The 17,026-nt window shown below is 42.6% G+C and overlaps 1 protein-coding gene and 1 long non-coding RNA gene across 3 annotated transcripts in view; both read left to right on the forward strand.

Annotated features, from left to right (window-relative positions):
- Positions 1-5,061: 5,061 nt before the first annotated feature.
- Positions 5,062-9,744, forward strand: LOC121540298. Of its 2 annotated transcripts, XR_005995478.2 has the most exons (7): positions 5,062-5,441; positions 5,995-6,199; positions 6,356-6,387; positions 6,501-6,698; positions 7,526-7,631; positions 8,489-8,816; positions 8,981-9,744. It is a non-coding gene; the product is annotated as an uncharacterized LOC121540298 (long non-coding RNA). The 2 variants fall into 2 exon arrangements; XR_005995479.2 differs by lacking the exon at positions 5,062-5,441 and having other exon boundaries at positions 5,791-6,199.
- Positions 9,745-9,978: 234 nt separating this feature from the next.
- Positions 9,979-17,026, forward strand: part of LOC121540297 (F-BAR domain only protein 1-like) — a 42,684-nt gene continuing 35,636 nt past the window's right edge. Inside the window, 1 exon segment of the mRNA XM_041849066.2 lies at positions 9,979-10,107. The gene's annotated coding sequence lies outside the window, so the exon portion shown is untranslated.

Raw genomic sequence — 17,026 nt, forward strand, 5'->3', positions numbered from 1 at the left:
ACTGTACACTGTTTGTATTCTGCCATATTCCCAGTCACCTTGCCAATCAAAGCCTATTGGATGATAACTTGTTTTTAACTATGACAGAGGAATTTATAACTGAATTTTTCCGACATAACATAGGTACAGCAAATCCCCTTATTGTATGGGACACTTTTAAATGTGCCTTTAGAGGCCATGCAATTCAGTACCCCACTCGAAAACAAAAGCAATTTAGGTCAAAAGAGTCCATACTAACAAAGGAAATAGAAGGTCTAACAGAACACATAGATAGCAATAAAAACTGTAACATAGAGGCTCAGAATAAATTAGAGGAAAAACAAAAAGAAATGGAGGAACTTATTCAAGAAAGATCAAGTGTAATACATTATAAAAATAAAGCAAACTGGATGGAATATGGGGAAGAATGCACCAAATTCTGTTTTAATCTTCAACATAGAAATGCTACCAAAAATAATTTACTGAAATTGGTTACAAATGACAGTCACCCATGATTCACCAAATGATACTTTGAAGGAGGAAGCAAAATACTTTAAGCATATGTTTTTGTTTCAGTTGCCTCCATCTCCTCTAACTGCAGCTAATTGTATGGATTTTTTTTCACTTGATAATGTAAAATTAACAGCCATACAGAAAGACTAATGTGAAGGTGAAATTACAGAGGAGGAACTTCTGGTTGCAATTAAAGACTTTATGTCTGGGAAAACTCCAGGGTTGGATGGCATACCAGTTGAGGTATACCAAACCTTTTTTTGATATACTCAGAGGACCATTATTAGCATGCTGTAACCACTCCTATGTAAATGGTAGATTATCAGACACTCAAGAAGGTCTGATTTCATTATTACTGAAACAAGATACAAGTGGGAAATATAAAGATCCAGTCCATTTAAGAAATTGGAGGCCCCTTACACTTCAGTGTTGTGATGCAAAAAGTATAGCAAAATGTATAGCACATAGAATTAAAAAGGTATTGTCGGATATTATTCATTCTAATCAGACAGGTTTTTTACATGGAAGATACATTGGAGATAATATAAGGCAAGTACTAGAAACAATCGAACACTATGAAAAATCTGGGAAACCAGGCCTTCATAGCTTACTTTGAAAAGGCATTTGATAAAGTACAACTGGAGTTTATATATAAATGCCTGGAGCATTTCAATTTTGGAGAATCTCTTATAAAATGGGTTAAAATCATGTATAGTAACCGTAGGTGTCAAATAGTAAACAATGTCTATTTCTCAGAAAGTTTTAAACTGTCAAGAGGAGTACAACAAGGATGTCCACTATCAGCATATCTATTTATTATGGCCATCGAAATGTTAGCTATTGAAATCAGATCCAACAATAATATCAAGGGATTAGAAATCCAGGGCTTAAAAACAAAGGTGTCATTGTACGCTGATGATTCATGTTTTCTTTTAAATCTACAACTTGAATCCCCCCACAGCCTCATAGAGGATCTAGATACATTTTCTAATTACAACCAAATTTTGATAAATGTACTATATTACGTATTGGATCACTAAAAAATACAATTTTTACATTACTGTGTAGTTTACCAGTAAAATGGTCTGATGGTGATGTGGATATACTCAGCATACATTTTCCAAAATAAATAAATGATCTCACTCCAATACATTTTGATAGAAAGTTAGCAAAAATAGATACATTCTTGCTACCATGGAAAGGTAAATACCTGTCTATTTGTGGAAGAATCACCCTGATTAACTCTTTAGTATTATCCCAGTTTACCTATTTGCTTATAATAATAATAATATGCCATTTAGCAGACGCTTTTATCCGAAGCGACTTACAGTCATGTGTGCATAAATTTTTACGTATGGGTGGTCCCGGGATCGAACCCACTACCCTGGCGTTAAATGCTCCACGCTCTACCAATTTAGCTACAGAGGACCACGGTCTCTACAGAGGACTTATGGTCTTGCCTAAGTCTAGCGAACAGTTTTTTAAATTATATGAGAAAAATGATTTCCATTTTATTAGGAACGGCAAGCCAGACAAAATTAAACGGGCCTATTTATATAATTAATATGAATTCGGAGGACAGAAATGATTAAATATTAAAGCATTAGACCTATCCCTAAAAGCTTCAGTCATACAAAAGTTATACTTAAATTCGAACTGGTTCTCTAGCAATTAGTAAGATTGTCTCACCCCATGTTCAAGAATGGCCTTTTTCCCTTTATTCAGATTACAACCTCTCACTTTCAGTTATTTGAAAAGGAAATAATCTCCCAAATATCACTATTTCTAAAACAAGCCATAGAAAGTTGGCTGCAATTTCAATTTAATCCTCCAGAAACGACAGAACAAATAATGCAACAAATATTGTGGTTAAACTCAAATATACTAATTGATTAAAAAAAAAAAAAAAAAGTTTAAAAAAGGTATAATCTTCGTAAATGTAGAGGCCTAAGCGTTGTTGTTCACTAGTTTACTCCAATTAGGTGAGGGGTGGTGGGGTTGGAAAGTAATAAAGGAAAATATATATTTTTAAAGGATATGTATATAAACATATCCCTTTTTCAGGATCCTGTCTTTCAGACCCATGGGGCGGCGTACAATTGGCCCAGCGTCGTCCAGGGTAGGGGATGTTCTTGTCCCATCGTGCACTAGCGACTCCTGTGGCGGGCCGGGCGCAGTGCACGGTGACTCAGTCACCAGGTGTACAGTGTTTCCTCCGACACATTGGTGCGGCTGGCTTCCGGGTTAATCGGGCACTGTGTCAAGAAGCAGTGCGGCTTGGTTGGGTTGTGTTTCGGAGGACGCATGGCTCTCGACCTTCACCTCTCCCGTGTCCGTACGGGAGTTGCAGCGATGGGCAAGACTGTAACTACCAATTGGGGAGATAAAGGGGGTAAAATACACACAAAAAAAACCAGAAAAAAAAAAAACAGCTTGAGGCAATTAAGGTCACAGTTATAAAAACATAGGACACTAATGAGGCCTTTCTACTGACTCTGAAAAACACCAAAAGAAAGATGCCCAGGGTCCCTGCTCATCTGCGTGAACGTGCCTTAGGCATGCTGCAAGGAGGCATGAGGACTGCAGATGTGGCCAGGGCAATAAATTGCAAGTCCATACTGTGAGACGCCTAAGACAGTGCTACAGGGAGACAGGACGGACAGCTGATCGTCCTCGCAGTGGCAGACCACGTGTAAGAACACCTGCACAGGATCGGTACATCCGAACATCACACCTGCGGGACAGGTACAGAATGGCAACAACAACTGCCTGAGTTACAGCAAGAACGCACAATCCCTCCATCAGTGCTCAGACTGTCCGCAATAGGCTGAGAGAGGCTGGACTGAGGGCTTGTTGGCCTGTTGTAAGGCAGGTCCTCACCAGACATCACCGGCAACAACGTCGCCTATGGGCACAAACCCACCGTCGCTGGACCAGACAGGACTGGCAAAAAGTGCTCTTCACTGACGAGTTGCGGTTTTGTCTCACCAGGGGTGATGGTCGGATTCGTGTTTATCGACGAAGGAATGAGCTTTACACCGAGGCCTGTACTCTGGAGCGGGATCGATTTGGAGGTGGAGGGTCCATCATGGTCTGGGGCGGTGTGTCACAGCATCATCGGACTGAGCTGTCATTGGAGGCAATCTCAACGCTGTGTGTTACAGGGAAGACATCCTCCTCCCTCATGTGGTACCCTTCCTGCAGGCTCATCCTGACATGACCCTCCAGCATGACAATGCCAGCAGCCGTACTGCTCGTTCTGTGCGTGATTTCCTGCAAGACAGGAATATCAGTGTTCTGCCATGGCCAGCGAAGAGCCCAGATCTCAATCCCATTAAGCATGTCTGCTTTGTTCAGGTACACATTATTCAATTTCTGTTAGTTTGTTAACAAGAAATGTGTGGAGTGGTTGAAAAACAAGTTTTAGTTACTCCAACCTAAGTGTATGTAAACTTCCGACTTCAACTGTATCTGTATATATATATATATATACATATATATATGTATGTATATGCTTTGCTGGTGACACTGTCTGTGATTTATTTAGAATTCAAGGCACACTTAACCAACATGGCTACCACAGCATTCTGCAGCGATACGCCATCACATCTGATTTGGGCTTAGTGGGACTATCATTTGTTTTTAAACAGGACAATGACCCAACACACCTCCAGGTTGTGTAAGGGTAAAGTTGTCACAACTGCGAACATGCTGCTCTCTCTCCTCTCGCTCACGTGACTCAGTAGTGCTCTCTCAACACAAACACACACACACTCACACCCACTCTTCCGGCCCTCCCCATCACTCACTTACTCAACAACAGCCTGCCTCACTGCCTGACAGTCAGCAGCAGGTCACAGTGAAATATATATTTTTTAAGAGAAATGCAATGGCGGCCGCGGTTTAACTTAGAAATAGCCCAAAAACCTGCAACCCGTGACCAATACATTTTTCACAAGCGACATCATTTTCAAAGTAGCCGAATTTAGTGGGAAAACCATGAACATGGCAACACTGGGTGACGTAATGTCCCCATGAGTGACAGAACACTGAGCTAATAACTAGAGAAGATTACCAACCCCTACGCTCTGTATTTTCCGCTGGCTGCCACTCCACCACTGAAAGCACTGAGCTAGGCTGAAACACCTGCGTTTTGGAGCTGCCTTACTCAAGAAAGCAAAAAGGAGACCATGTTTGTATACGGCTTTATTAACTCAATATTTATTTTTTACATTGTTTGCAAACTGATATGTGACACGTATTAATGCCAAAATAACATTCCAAACAGGCAACAAAATTATTTATTTAAAAAAGATATGTTTTAGCTAAACAGGTGGGGCTCAAAACAGGTGGTGCTCTGCCCCACCTGCCCTGAATGACGGGCCGCCACTGACTGAGTAATATTTATTGTGATGTTAATGTATTATATGTATTCAATTGACTGGATGTATTCAAGTTACCGGATGTATACCTCTAGAGCAGGCTTACCCTACGAGGTTTGGCGCCTGCTGGTTTTCTGTTCTACCTGATAATTAATTGCACCCACCTGGTGTCTCAGGTTTAAATCAGTCCCTGATTAGAGGGGAACAATGAAAAAACGCAGTGGAACTGGCTTCGACGTCCAGAGTTGAGTTTGAGGGCTCTGGCCGTTATTTAAGTAGGTGTGTTTAACAGTGGTGTATGACCTGACGAAGATCCAACTCGGATGGAAACGTTGTATTTTTTGTGCGTCTGATTAAATCGCCATGGGAGCACACCAGAGTTGAGGACATTAATTTTTTCTTTGATACGTTCTTCTGTCCTACACTTGATAAGTTGGATGTGAATATTTTCATATTTTGTTATGTTGCTCACGAGTATAATTCATTGGCAGATCCCTCCTGATGACTTGGATGGAATTATGTGATTCTTCCTTAACCCATCGGAAGTTCCACCCAGTTGACAAAATGGTGAAAGTCCTCAATGATGCTGCCCATGCTAAAACGGCTTTTGGGCACTAGAGTCCTATATCTATCTCTATAGGTCGCCCCCTCTTTTAGAATCAGCAAATGTATTATATAATTAAATATAAATGTACACAGTTAATCTTCCAAAATACATTATCACATGAATGTAGTCATCATGACTGTTTCAGACATTTCAGTTTACAGCTCTTTTGTGTTGTGTCTTGGGATCTTCTGTAATTTTGCTTACTAGCTCTGACTTTGCTGATAACTACTTTATTGAGGAAAAGTATACTCACTATGCCTATGATATGTGGTTGTCCCACCTAGCTATCTTAAGATTAATGCACTAACTGTAAGTCGCACTGGATAACAACAACTGCTAAATGACAAAAATGTAAAAATGTAAATGTAGGTGTCAAAGGATGGGGGAAATAATTTAAGCTGTAATATTTTGACACAAAGAAATTATATGGTATTACAATAACTATAGTGGCCAGTGTAAAGTTAGCATTGATATACATTGTAACGTTGGCCTCTTTCCTGTTGTTCATGCCAGGGCTGATGGACCAGGTTAGTGACCCTCTGACCATGGCGTCGGCGTCTACTCCAAAAGCCGTCAGACGGGAGCGGTGCACGGAGATAGACGCTCGGCGGAGTAAGTCTTGTGTGCATCTGGGGTCATGCCTGCAGACCTGGGGTCAGCTGAAGAACCACCTGGGCTTCTCTTTGCACTCTGAGCTCATCCACTACCTACTGCAGAGGTAAGACCTCAGACCAGACTGGGCTGATGGTGGCACTGGTAACAAACGGCATACAATCTTCATGGCTCATCTTTATTACACAACTATAACATTGGAGTAATATTATGTTGGCTATTATTCATTTAGCAAAATGTCTTCCCCCTCTCTTCTCTTCAGCTATTTTTCTAAAGTGTGTGCCAAATGCTAAGGTAAAGACATTTTCCCAATAACATACAATATACAGTTTCATTAATGTGAATATGTACTGTACATATAAGCCTGTTTTTTTAATGATGATGTAAAAGTGTGTTTGGTCCACTAGGCAGTATGAAAGGGGACATGGCTGCCTTGGTGACATCAAGAGAAATGTCCTATTGGTCCACACTCACCGGCAACAGTGCACCTTCCCACCCACCCTCCACTACCATGGAGAAGTAGGCAGCTGGCACAGATACGAGCCAGTCAAAGGGAGAGGCAGTGAAGCAGAGAAGCGGCCCAAAGCACTTACCATCTCAGACAGGTGTGAAGTACTGTAGCTCTCCAGAGGAGGTCCTCTCCCCATGTACTCAGGGGAAGGAAATGAGAGAATCTTCTGATGTGTTAGAGGCAGAACTGTGTGTGTGTTATGTCTGTGAGGGAGGACATCTGCTCTCATAGCAAACTAGTCAGAGTGGCTGTGAATAAGAGGGGGGGAGAGGGGAAACGAGGCAATGTGGAGTGGGATATTACCCCTTCAGGTTCAACTAGGTCCAAAGGGAGGAGAGGAGCGAAGGACTCAAAAAGGAGAGTGTCACAGGGAGGCGTTGTCTTACTGTGAGGAGGACCAGGGGTTGTGATGGAGCAAGGCCCGTGATGACCCAAGAGGAGGCAATCTTTTTTGACAATTTTAAAACACAATACAACCACACATGTGGATACAGTACAATGCCATTAAAATCATAGAAGATGACACAAAAAAGTAAAAAAAATATGTCCATTGTGGTCCTCATGAATATACATAAAAACAAAATAACACAAGATTATAACATGAAAACAAAATACATATCAAATTAATTTCATCAATAGAGAGTTAACCTTAAAATGAATAAAATAGATAGAGAGCAACTCAAGAGTTCTGAAATGCCAGTGTTGACTCAACATCACCATGTTGTTTGCTCATATCCAGGAAATGATAATGCACAGGAAGCTTCAGCTGCAGGAAATTACACAATGCCAGCAGAGTCCTTGCAGTCATGGCAGAATTGGTCAAGTTGAATAGTTTGCTTCATGCACAACTCCTTGCATGTATTTGTTGTTCAAATCATAATCAACCCAACCTCATGGTGATCTAATTGTATGTTTCCATAGGTGGCTGGCTGGCTATGTAATGTGATGATGATGATGATGACGATGATGAGGACCCCGGCAACATCACTGGAGAGAAGGATATCCCTTCACCCAGCAGGTTTTAATGGTACCATTTATTTAATAATCCAAGAAGGAAATAAAATGTGAATGAACATGTTGGAAACTTGTATCACCACTTTGTTGCACTTCGTGGTGATCTAATTGTAGTACCAGCGAGAAGCTGAAGGGGACACAGAGGAAAGCAGTTCAGTCAGAGGCAGAGAGAGATACTGTAGGTCAGGGACGAGGAGGAGGTGGCTTTTGATAGCAACAGGTGGCTTTTGAAGGTATTTTCTCACACTTCCTTAATTTGCCAGATTGGATTATTTGATTAAAACCATTAAATGGATTTTCAAGTCAAAGACGCTGGGATGAAAGTCATGAAAGTGAACATAGTTCAAAGGATTCCTATCTGCACATACTGTGCAATAAATTAAATTCATTTTCTTTCATTTGGTTTGGATTTTAAAGAGGAGCCAGCTGACAATGTTCCTCAGATTGTCAGCAAAAATAAAAGGTTTGTGCAGTGTCACTTCTAAGTTATTTCTATCTGTTTATTGTCATCCTAATTTAATATTCCCAGAAAAATAACACCAAAGGCAATCTTGCCTTGTGAGTTTAACGGCTGTGGGAAAATCTTCTCCTCTCGGCAGTACCTCAATGTGAGTCCAGCAGCATAGCTGAAGATGACCACTCACTATCTACTTATTACAGCCACCGCAAGGTCAAATACACTAAACTCCATTCTATCTTGGTCCTCTGTAGCTCAGCTGGTAGAGCACGGCGCTTGTAACGCCAAGGTAGTGGGTTCGATCCCCGGGACCACCCATACACAAAAATGTATGCACGCATGACTGTAAGTCGCTTTGGATAAAAGCGTCTGCTAAATGGCTTATTATTTATCTTATCTCACCTTTTGTTCAGCATCATATGAAGTACCAGCACTTCCACCAGAGGACATTCACCTGCTCTCACATTCCCTGTGGGACTTCAAGAAGCACCTGAAGGAGCATGAGAAGCTGCACAACAATGAGGCTCAACATTTCCGTGTTATGATTCTTTATTATCATCCTTTGCTTCTGCACAACATGCTGAAGTAATGATTGTCTGAGTAGCTATTTGTAGGGCCCTGCGAACTCTGGCTTTTGTCTTGAGATCAGAGGGACATCTGTGAGTTCTGTGCCTGGGTGTTCCGCACCAACAGTCACCTTCACATCCACCACCGCATCCACACCAGAGAGAAGCCTATTCAGTGAGTGTTCTCTGTCATAGCAACAGCACTCAAGGACTATTTTTCAGTTTATTTTATACTGAAAGTATAGTCAAAACTTGTTTGGTATATGGGTTGTGGTCCTTATGAGTGTCCATCTATCTATACTTTTGCCTCATCCCTCTTCCTCTCTCCATCTCTACCAGGTGTGAGGTGTGTGTGGCTTCACCTACTGTCAGAAGGCCTCTCTCAACTTGCACATGAAAAAGCACAACATTGACGACAGACCAGTTCCCCTGAGAGGTCTGCAACCGGCACTTGGAGAAGAGTTACAACCTGACCGCTCACCACCGCAAAAGCCACCCTGACCCTGACTAGACCTTGAGCTTAACCATCACCACCTCCAACACTGAATCACCCCTCACTGCTACCCCAGTCCATGTCCCAGCACAGCAGTGACACTACCGCCACAGCCACAGCCACAGCCACAGCCACAGGCGACTGCTTTATCCTTGTAGTGACATGAAACACTGAGACTGTGTTTTGCTCCACGTTTACACCTGTAGAGATGTGTGGCATATCAGGGTCCCTCTATTGACTGTAAATAATGGTCCTTTGGTGTTTTGTGACCCAAATGGCCAGCATGTCAGTTTCTCTATGCAGTCCATGGACAGTGTCCATACTGAAGACGAGCAGTCTCTCCTTCATTCTTATGTGTGTTTTTGTTACATGACCCAATGTTTTGGTAAAGAAGGGTAATGATTGAGAAGACCACCTTTGGGTGTTGCTTTTGTATAAATATTTTACAATGCAGCTTTATTTATGAGGAAAGTATGTCGAAGGGAGGGGGAAAATTAAATGTTTGTTACATTTTCTTCTATGATCTTGCATGACCTTGAAAGACAAATGACATTACACATTTTATCTATGAGGAAATGTGAATATATTATTAAACCCCCTTTAATCTGGCTTTCAATACGTCAGTTTTATTGATTGAAGCCCACATTGGCCAACACAGCCACTCACTAACAGGTGGGCGCTATGTTTAGATTTTTTTTCTTCATCCAATTGGCGCATAGAAATTCTAGAGGACCCGCCTTCAAATGCTTGCTATGCCTACAACATAGTTATCTAGGCTTGATTGACAAGTATATCAACCAATAGGGACAGATGGGTGGGAATTTGCGCGCACACTGAAAACTGCCTAGAGAAATTGTGCCTCTGCCTACTATCAAATCACTTTGGGCATTATACACGCTACGGCTGGAGCTGGACAGGTGAATGACTGAAGATGGAAAATGTACTATAAAGGTTTTCCAGGAAAAAAATACAGGTAATTAACAATTATTTAGGCTGGGTCCTGTAAAATAGCTTGCTTTGTAACTAGCGCGAGGAACTGCATAATGCCGTGCGGTCTTCAGCAGCATGACAGAAGACAATGTAGAATTCTAGCTTGTACGCTAACAGTAGCAGACAACTGACAACGTTTTTGACCTAAGCTTGTTGCCAACCTTTAACTGGATATTGGTCATGTTATATTATTAAATTATCAGAAATATAGATGAAGCTTTACTTGTTGTATTTGCTAAATAGACAGTTTAATGGCTAATTATGGAAAACTACTCAGTTTGCAAAGCTGTCAGATTATACTTTTGATAGTAAAAAAAACATTGATTTATGTACATTTTACATTGACATTTTAGTAATTTAGCAGACGCTCTTACCCAAAGCGACTTACAGGAGCAATTAGGGTTAAGTGCCATGCTCACGGGCACATCGACAGATTTTTCACCTAGTCGGCTCGGGGATTTAAAACCAGTGACCTTTCGGTTACTGGCTTAACGCTCTTAACCGCTAGGCTAGGCTAGGCTACCTGCCGCCCCATCAAATGTGTTATTAAAGATAGCGTAATTAGAGACTCGACTAATCGAATGCTTTGACAATGTTTATTTTGAACATGAGTAACTTGGTTGATGATATTGCTGGTTGGAAGAACTAAAAGTCACCGCTGACTGTCACAGATGCTGACTGTTTTGATGTTTTTCAGGTTGTTGTTTTTTACCACTTATTTGTGTGTGTGTGTATCCCTATACACCCCTTATATTCATCTTGGTAGAATCATATCCTCCTTCGATAGTCCAAGATGTCAACAGTCAGAGATACTTATTAAATGACCATGATGTTGATAAAAGGTCTAGAAAGTTACTTAACTTGAAAACTGTTCCAGAAATTGCCAGGTTTTCTATTTAGTATTGTATGGAATACCCTGTGCAATTTTCTTTTTTTAAATAATGATGATAGTGGAAGAAAAATTCCACATTGACACCTGTTCTCCAATTGTGTTCTAACCTTCTCAAAGTAAGAAATATAATGCCATTAGCTCTTATTCTAAAGCTAGTTTGAAACCAACTAGGCTTATATGACAATTCTGTAGGAGAGGTTGATGAATGCTCACTTGATGATGTTTCTGTGTTCAGATTGCAATCTGCATGTTTTTCTAAACAGAGAACAGAAATCTTCATAGAGACAAGTTTCTTGATCAGTGTTGAAAAAGTAATATAAGTACTGATATTGGAAGGTGAAGAAAACCCTCCCTTATGTCTTGAACAAGTGAAACTCTCTACTCAGCTAGAGGTGAGAGAGCTTGGTGATTCATGGAGGTGTGGGTGGGACTGGGAATTAAGAGATGTGGAGGGGTTTCAATTAGATTAAGAAATATGTACCAACTTCATGGCCTCTTGCCAGTTGACTTCTTGAGTAGTTGAGCATTTAGGTATGTATTCTGCAAAGTATTTTATCTTAAAAAAAGTATGTTTATTTATGAGTTGCACTCTGAAAGCTTAACCTACCTTTCTGTCTCATCTCTATTAGCTTTTCATTATGGAGATTTCTATCAGCTTTAGTTTGACCAGAGGCAGAAATTCACCTGATAATCATAGTGGGAAATATAGGTGGGTTGAGGTCCGGTTTCTAATCAGGTACCTATTGAAGCCAGCACAACATCCCTTAACTCAGAAAACCTCTGCATCTGAAATCATAACCATCCAATCTCTCTGGAGGGGTGAGCTGAGGTTGTGTGGTGCTGGCTGCTGCTGGTCCCAGCAGGTCTCTCAGGCAGCGGCAGGTAGGCCCTTACTGCTGGAGATCACACTGAGCTTAACAGTGGAGGCGTTGACCCCCGCCAGGCCTGTTGATCTGGGACCAGGCAGGCATCTCAGCAGCCTCTCTCTCTCTCTGCCCGCTGCCATCATCAGGTCCCTGCTAGCTCTCCTCCCAGAACAGAACAGAGACATCTGAAGCATGCTGAAATTACAGGCCATATTTCACTGTCAGACACCATCCACATCACCCAGCCTCGGCCCCTAAAAGGCTGCGATGTGGGGAGCAGCAAGGAGGAAGAGAAGAAAGGCAAGGCCAGGGGGAATAAGAGTCCTACTTTGCATTTAGATTAGAATTGACTGTGTGTCTGTGTTTTGCTGTTGATTAGCCTAAAGCCTGATCAGAGCCTGCCTGCAGAGCCGGCCACCTCAGCCTGCGAGGAGAATACTCGGGCTCCCGAGTGGCGCAGCGGTCTAAGGCACTGCATCTCAGTGCTTGAGGCGTCACTACAGACCCCCTGGTTCAATTCCAGGCTGTATCACAACCGGCCGTGATTGGGAGTCTCATAGGGCAGCGCACAATTGGCCCAGCATCGTCCGGGTTTGGCTGGTGTAGGCCGTCATTGTATATAAGAATTTGTTCTTAACTGACTTGCCTAGTTAAATAAAGGTTAAATAAAAATACAAATAAAAAATACCATATCAATATAAGGGGGCTAACTCCGCTCTGCAATCAGAGCACTCAATTCAATCATTTTATGGCACTGGGGAAAATAAGCATCTCACATGATCCTTAAAGCTAGAATCCTTAGTTGCTTCACACATTTTAGGACTTATAAATTAATTATGTATACCCATTGATTCTTGAAGAATATAACTTATAAATAAATGCCTCATGAACTTAGTTCAACTGTCGTACCCCATCAGAACCCAAAATATAAGCTTGTTTTATGCCAATGTTTGTAAACAACGTAAATGTAAACAAACACTGTTGAAAATTATACATTTGATCAGTCCTTAGTATTTTATTAGGATCCCCATTAGCTGTTGCAATAGCAGCAGCTACTCTTTCTGGGGTCCATAGCTTTGTCTATGAATTTGAGTGGTTACATTTCCCCAGCCCCATCCCCTAGCTTTTTAGCCAAACGGGCTGAGAGGACACTTTGTTATTGTTTCAATTAAGGATTCTAGCTTGAAGGATTTTCAGTCATCATGATCTAGCTGGCTCCCTGTGCCCTCACAGCTCTCCCATACAGTATAGTATGGTGCTACTATATGGTGGCAATGAATTAATGATGGACATCCCCTGCCTGTAATGTAAGCTACAGAGCTGCTGGCCGTGGCCTCCTTGGATCTTGCCAAGCAGAGCAGAGCCATGAGGCAAGGCCTGGGCTTGTGCAGCCGGTGGCCATGCTACTAAGCATAGGGTCTCTAGCAGATGGATCTCTCTGGCCACGAGTATCCACCGTGGGGCTGGCTGCAGGAACAGACCTCACTCTATGCTGGGTTACTGATTCATTTCAAGCTGTGCTAAGCGGACCAGTGATAAAGGGAGCTCGATATTAGGATTTCCCAGGTCGAAATGCATCACAGGTTGTTGACATGGTGGCTGACTACTGTGACGTCAAATCTATTTTGTGTAATTCCATATAATATGGGATGTTGCAGTACAAAAGGAGGAGAGTTATGATGTTGTTCAGCACCTTGTGTTACCAATCATGTTTCTAATCTGGGTCACCCAAAAGCACATGGTGACCCAAAATAAAACCATGCTGAAGGAGATGAGCGAGAGAGAGAGAGAGAGAGAGAGAGGCCTCCTTGTGTATAAATCTGGATCTACATAATGTTTTTTTCTGGTCGCTGTTTTGTCATCTCAATTAGCAGCTGGACTATGCAAATGTATTCTTACCTAATTTTGATTTGTATGATGTTTTTGAATGTTTTGTTATGCCATGTTCACAGACATCCATTCTGAATGGACTGCCAGTGCTCACCATGCTGTCATGCTCTGCTCAGTGCTGGGTCTGTCTGTGCTGGAAGTGATGCCTGGCAGGCTGGCTCCTTGTCATAGACTGTACTGGACTGCACCGTATGCTACAGGGACAACAACACATTCAGCTCCAAACAATGGGGAGCAGGGAGGAGAGCATACTCTGGTTCTGCCTGATTATGCTGCTGCTACCTGGGTAGAGGAGGGAGAGAACATTTGACACAGAGGTTTGTTCATGTGTACAGCTTGATGGTGTTGAGGTCCAAATTGATGCAGCAACAGCACATTACATCAAGCCAGTGAATAGGGAAATCAATGATTGCATGTAGGCTACGTTTAATTGCAATTCTGATGAACATGGGCCTTTGTGCTGAGACTGTTCTGATTAACATAGGCGTTGCTGAGAGTGCCAGCCTGGCTTCATTAGGAAATGCATCGGCGACGTTGTCCCCACAGTGAAGGTTCGCTGCTTCCCCAATCAATCTGGATTAACACAGAGGTTGGCACTAAGCTAAAGGACAGGGCTACCGCACACAGGGCTAACGCAGACAACCCTGGGGTGGAGACCCCATCCACATCGACGGTGCTGCAGTGGAGCGGGTCGAGAGCGTCAATCACTATGGACTTGAAATGGTCCACACACAAGTGCACAGTCGTGAAGAAGGCGCCTCTTCCCCTCAGGAGGTTGAAAAGGTTTGATATGGGCCTTCAAATCCTCAAAGTTCTACAGCTGCACCATTGACAGCATCTTGGCTGGCTGCATCACTGCTTGGTATGGCAACAGCACCTTATCCCTATGCATATCTACCTCTATCACACCAGTATCCCTGCACATTGTAAATAGGGTATTGGAACTGACCCTAATTTATTGTGTGTTTTTGTTCTACCGTACGTTATTTTTACTACTACATTGATATTGATTACTGCATTGTTGGGTTTCACTGTACTTGTGCATGTGACATTAAAACTTGAAACTTGATAATGGTCTGTCCCTTTCACATTGAATGAATCAACAGGAGCAAGTACAGCCAGCTCCATGTGGCCAGATGTGCCAGTCACTTTGGGGTGACTCAGACTGGCTCTGGAAGCATAGTCATTGGCAGGTGGGCAGGGAGGGTAGTGGGTACTTCAAAATGGGTCTAACAGGGAATTATCTCTTCTCCTCTCCCTGCCAAATCCGGTTTGATGAAGGACAGAGCGACATACTCTGCAGTGCAGTAGCTACTGACGCTGTCCTTGGAAAACACCTATAGCTACGACAGTTTGGCAAGATGCATCATAGATGTTACATCTGAGATTGGGGATTTAGCTATAGGTCACATGCATTTTACAGCTCTACTACTATATCAGTCTGTCATTTAGTGTAGGAGAGTGTGTTGATTGGTGGTAGCACTTTTCTCAGTTCTCTTCCATTTGTCTTGTTCCCCTATTCAGTTTGTTCTGTATAAAAGCCTTAGGCCTGTCTGTTCTTTTACGTGTCTCGTTTCACCATCCACCCACCCTGTCTTTCTGTTCCTCTCCCACCTCACTGCCTCTGCCAGTGACAGATGGGACCGTTAATAGCCTAGCAGACCGTATTCACTTGATTCTTGGCCGTGTCAATACTTTGACCCATTTTCTCTCTTCTCCAAGATGGAGGAGGCAGATATCTGGGGTTGTCATTAAGTCAGTGAAGGTGGGAGTTAGTCAATCCCCCCCCAGCCTCATGCCTTAAGAGGTGAGCTGAAGGAGGGTGGTGTGGGGATATAAGGACCAGGCAGGGAGCCTCCGCTGAACTGTCAACCCAGAGAGAAGCATCTGCCAGAAGCCCCACTTCAATTCCCTCCACCACAGGGAAGAAAGAGGGAGGCTGAATATGGGTGGAGAGATGCCATTTATTTGCTGCCAAAACAAGAGGAAGGGGACAGTTTATGGGGTGGGGGGACTGGAAGGTGCTTTTTATTTTTTTTCTTAAGCCCTAATTTTTTATGGCAGGCCATCTGGTTCTTGTCAGTAGTTGTTTGTTTGCTCTATTTCTACGGCATTAGACTCTAGACTACAGCCTGGGCTCTAAGTGCTGATGGCTTCTTCTCCACTGCTGTGTGCTGGTGATAGCGTAGCGCTGCCATGGCTGTGGTCTTCGACTGAGCCACCACTAGCCTGTCTGACACTCACAATCAGCAGGGGAAACGGCTGGAGCCCAGTCCAGGGTGGAGGCAGCACGACGCTTTACTGTTTCAAACTCACTAATGCTAAGCTGGTGAGACACAGAAAGGAACTAGGCCTATTAGCCCTTATGTGCTATTTTAATTATATTCCTTATCAGTCCACCCACCTCTGAGCTGTGTAACATGGAGAATGCTGTTCTCTCTCTCGCTCTCTCTCTCTCTCTCTCTGACCCTCTGTGTGTGACTCAGTGAGTCAGCTTGTACCAAATGGTTCCACCACAGTAGCTTCTACAGCAGCCCACCATGCTCAGCTCCTGTGGAATATACAGTTGAAGTTTACATACATACACCTTAGCCAAATACATTTAAACTCAGTTTTTCACAATTCCTGACATTTAGTCCTAGGAAAAATTCCCTGTCTTAGGTCAGTTAGGATCACCACTTTATTTTAAGAATGTGAAATGTCAGAATAATAGTAGAGAATGATTTATTTCAGCTTTTATTTATTTCATCACATTCCCAGTGGGTCAGAAGTTTACATACACTCAATTAGTATTTGGTAGCATTGCCTTTAAATTGTTTAACTTGGGTCAAACGTTTCGGGTAGCCTTCCACAAGCTTCCCACAATAAGTTGGGTGAATATTGGCCCATTCCTCCTGGCACAGCTGGTGTAACTGAGTCAGGTTTGTAGGCCTCCTTGCTCGCACACGCTTTTCCAGTTCTGCCCACATATTTTCAATAGGATTGAGGTCAGGGCTTTGTGATGGCCACTCCAATACCTTGACTTTGTTGTCCTTAAGCCATTTTGCCACAACTTTGGAAGTATGCTTGGGGTCATTGTCCATTCGGAAGACTCATTTAGGACCAAGCTTTAACTTCCTGACTGATGTCTTGAGATGTTGCTTCAATATATCCACATAATTTTCCTTCCTCATGATACCATCTATTTTGTGAAGTGCACCAGTCCCTCCTGCAGCAAAGCACCCTCACAGCATGATGCTGCCACCCCTGTTCTT

This window comes from Coregonus clupeaformis, chromosome 26, assembly GCF_020615455.1.
Source record: "Coregonus clupeaformis isolate EN_2021a chromosome 26, ASM2061545v1, whole genome shotgun sequence".
NCBI lineage: Eukaryota > Metazoa > Chordata > Actinopteri > Salmoniformes > Salmonidae > Coregonus > Coregonus clupeaformis.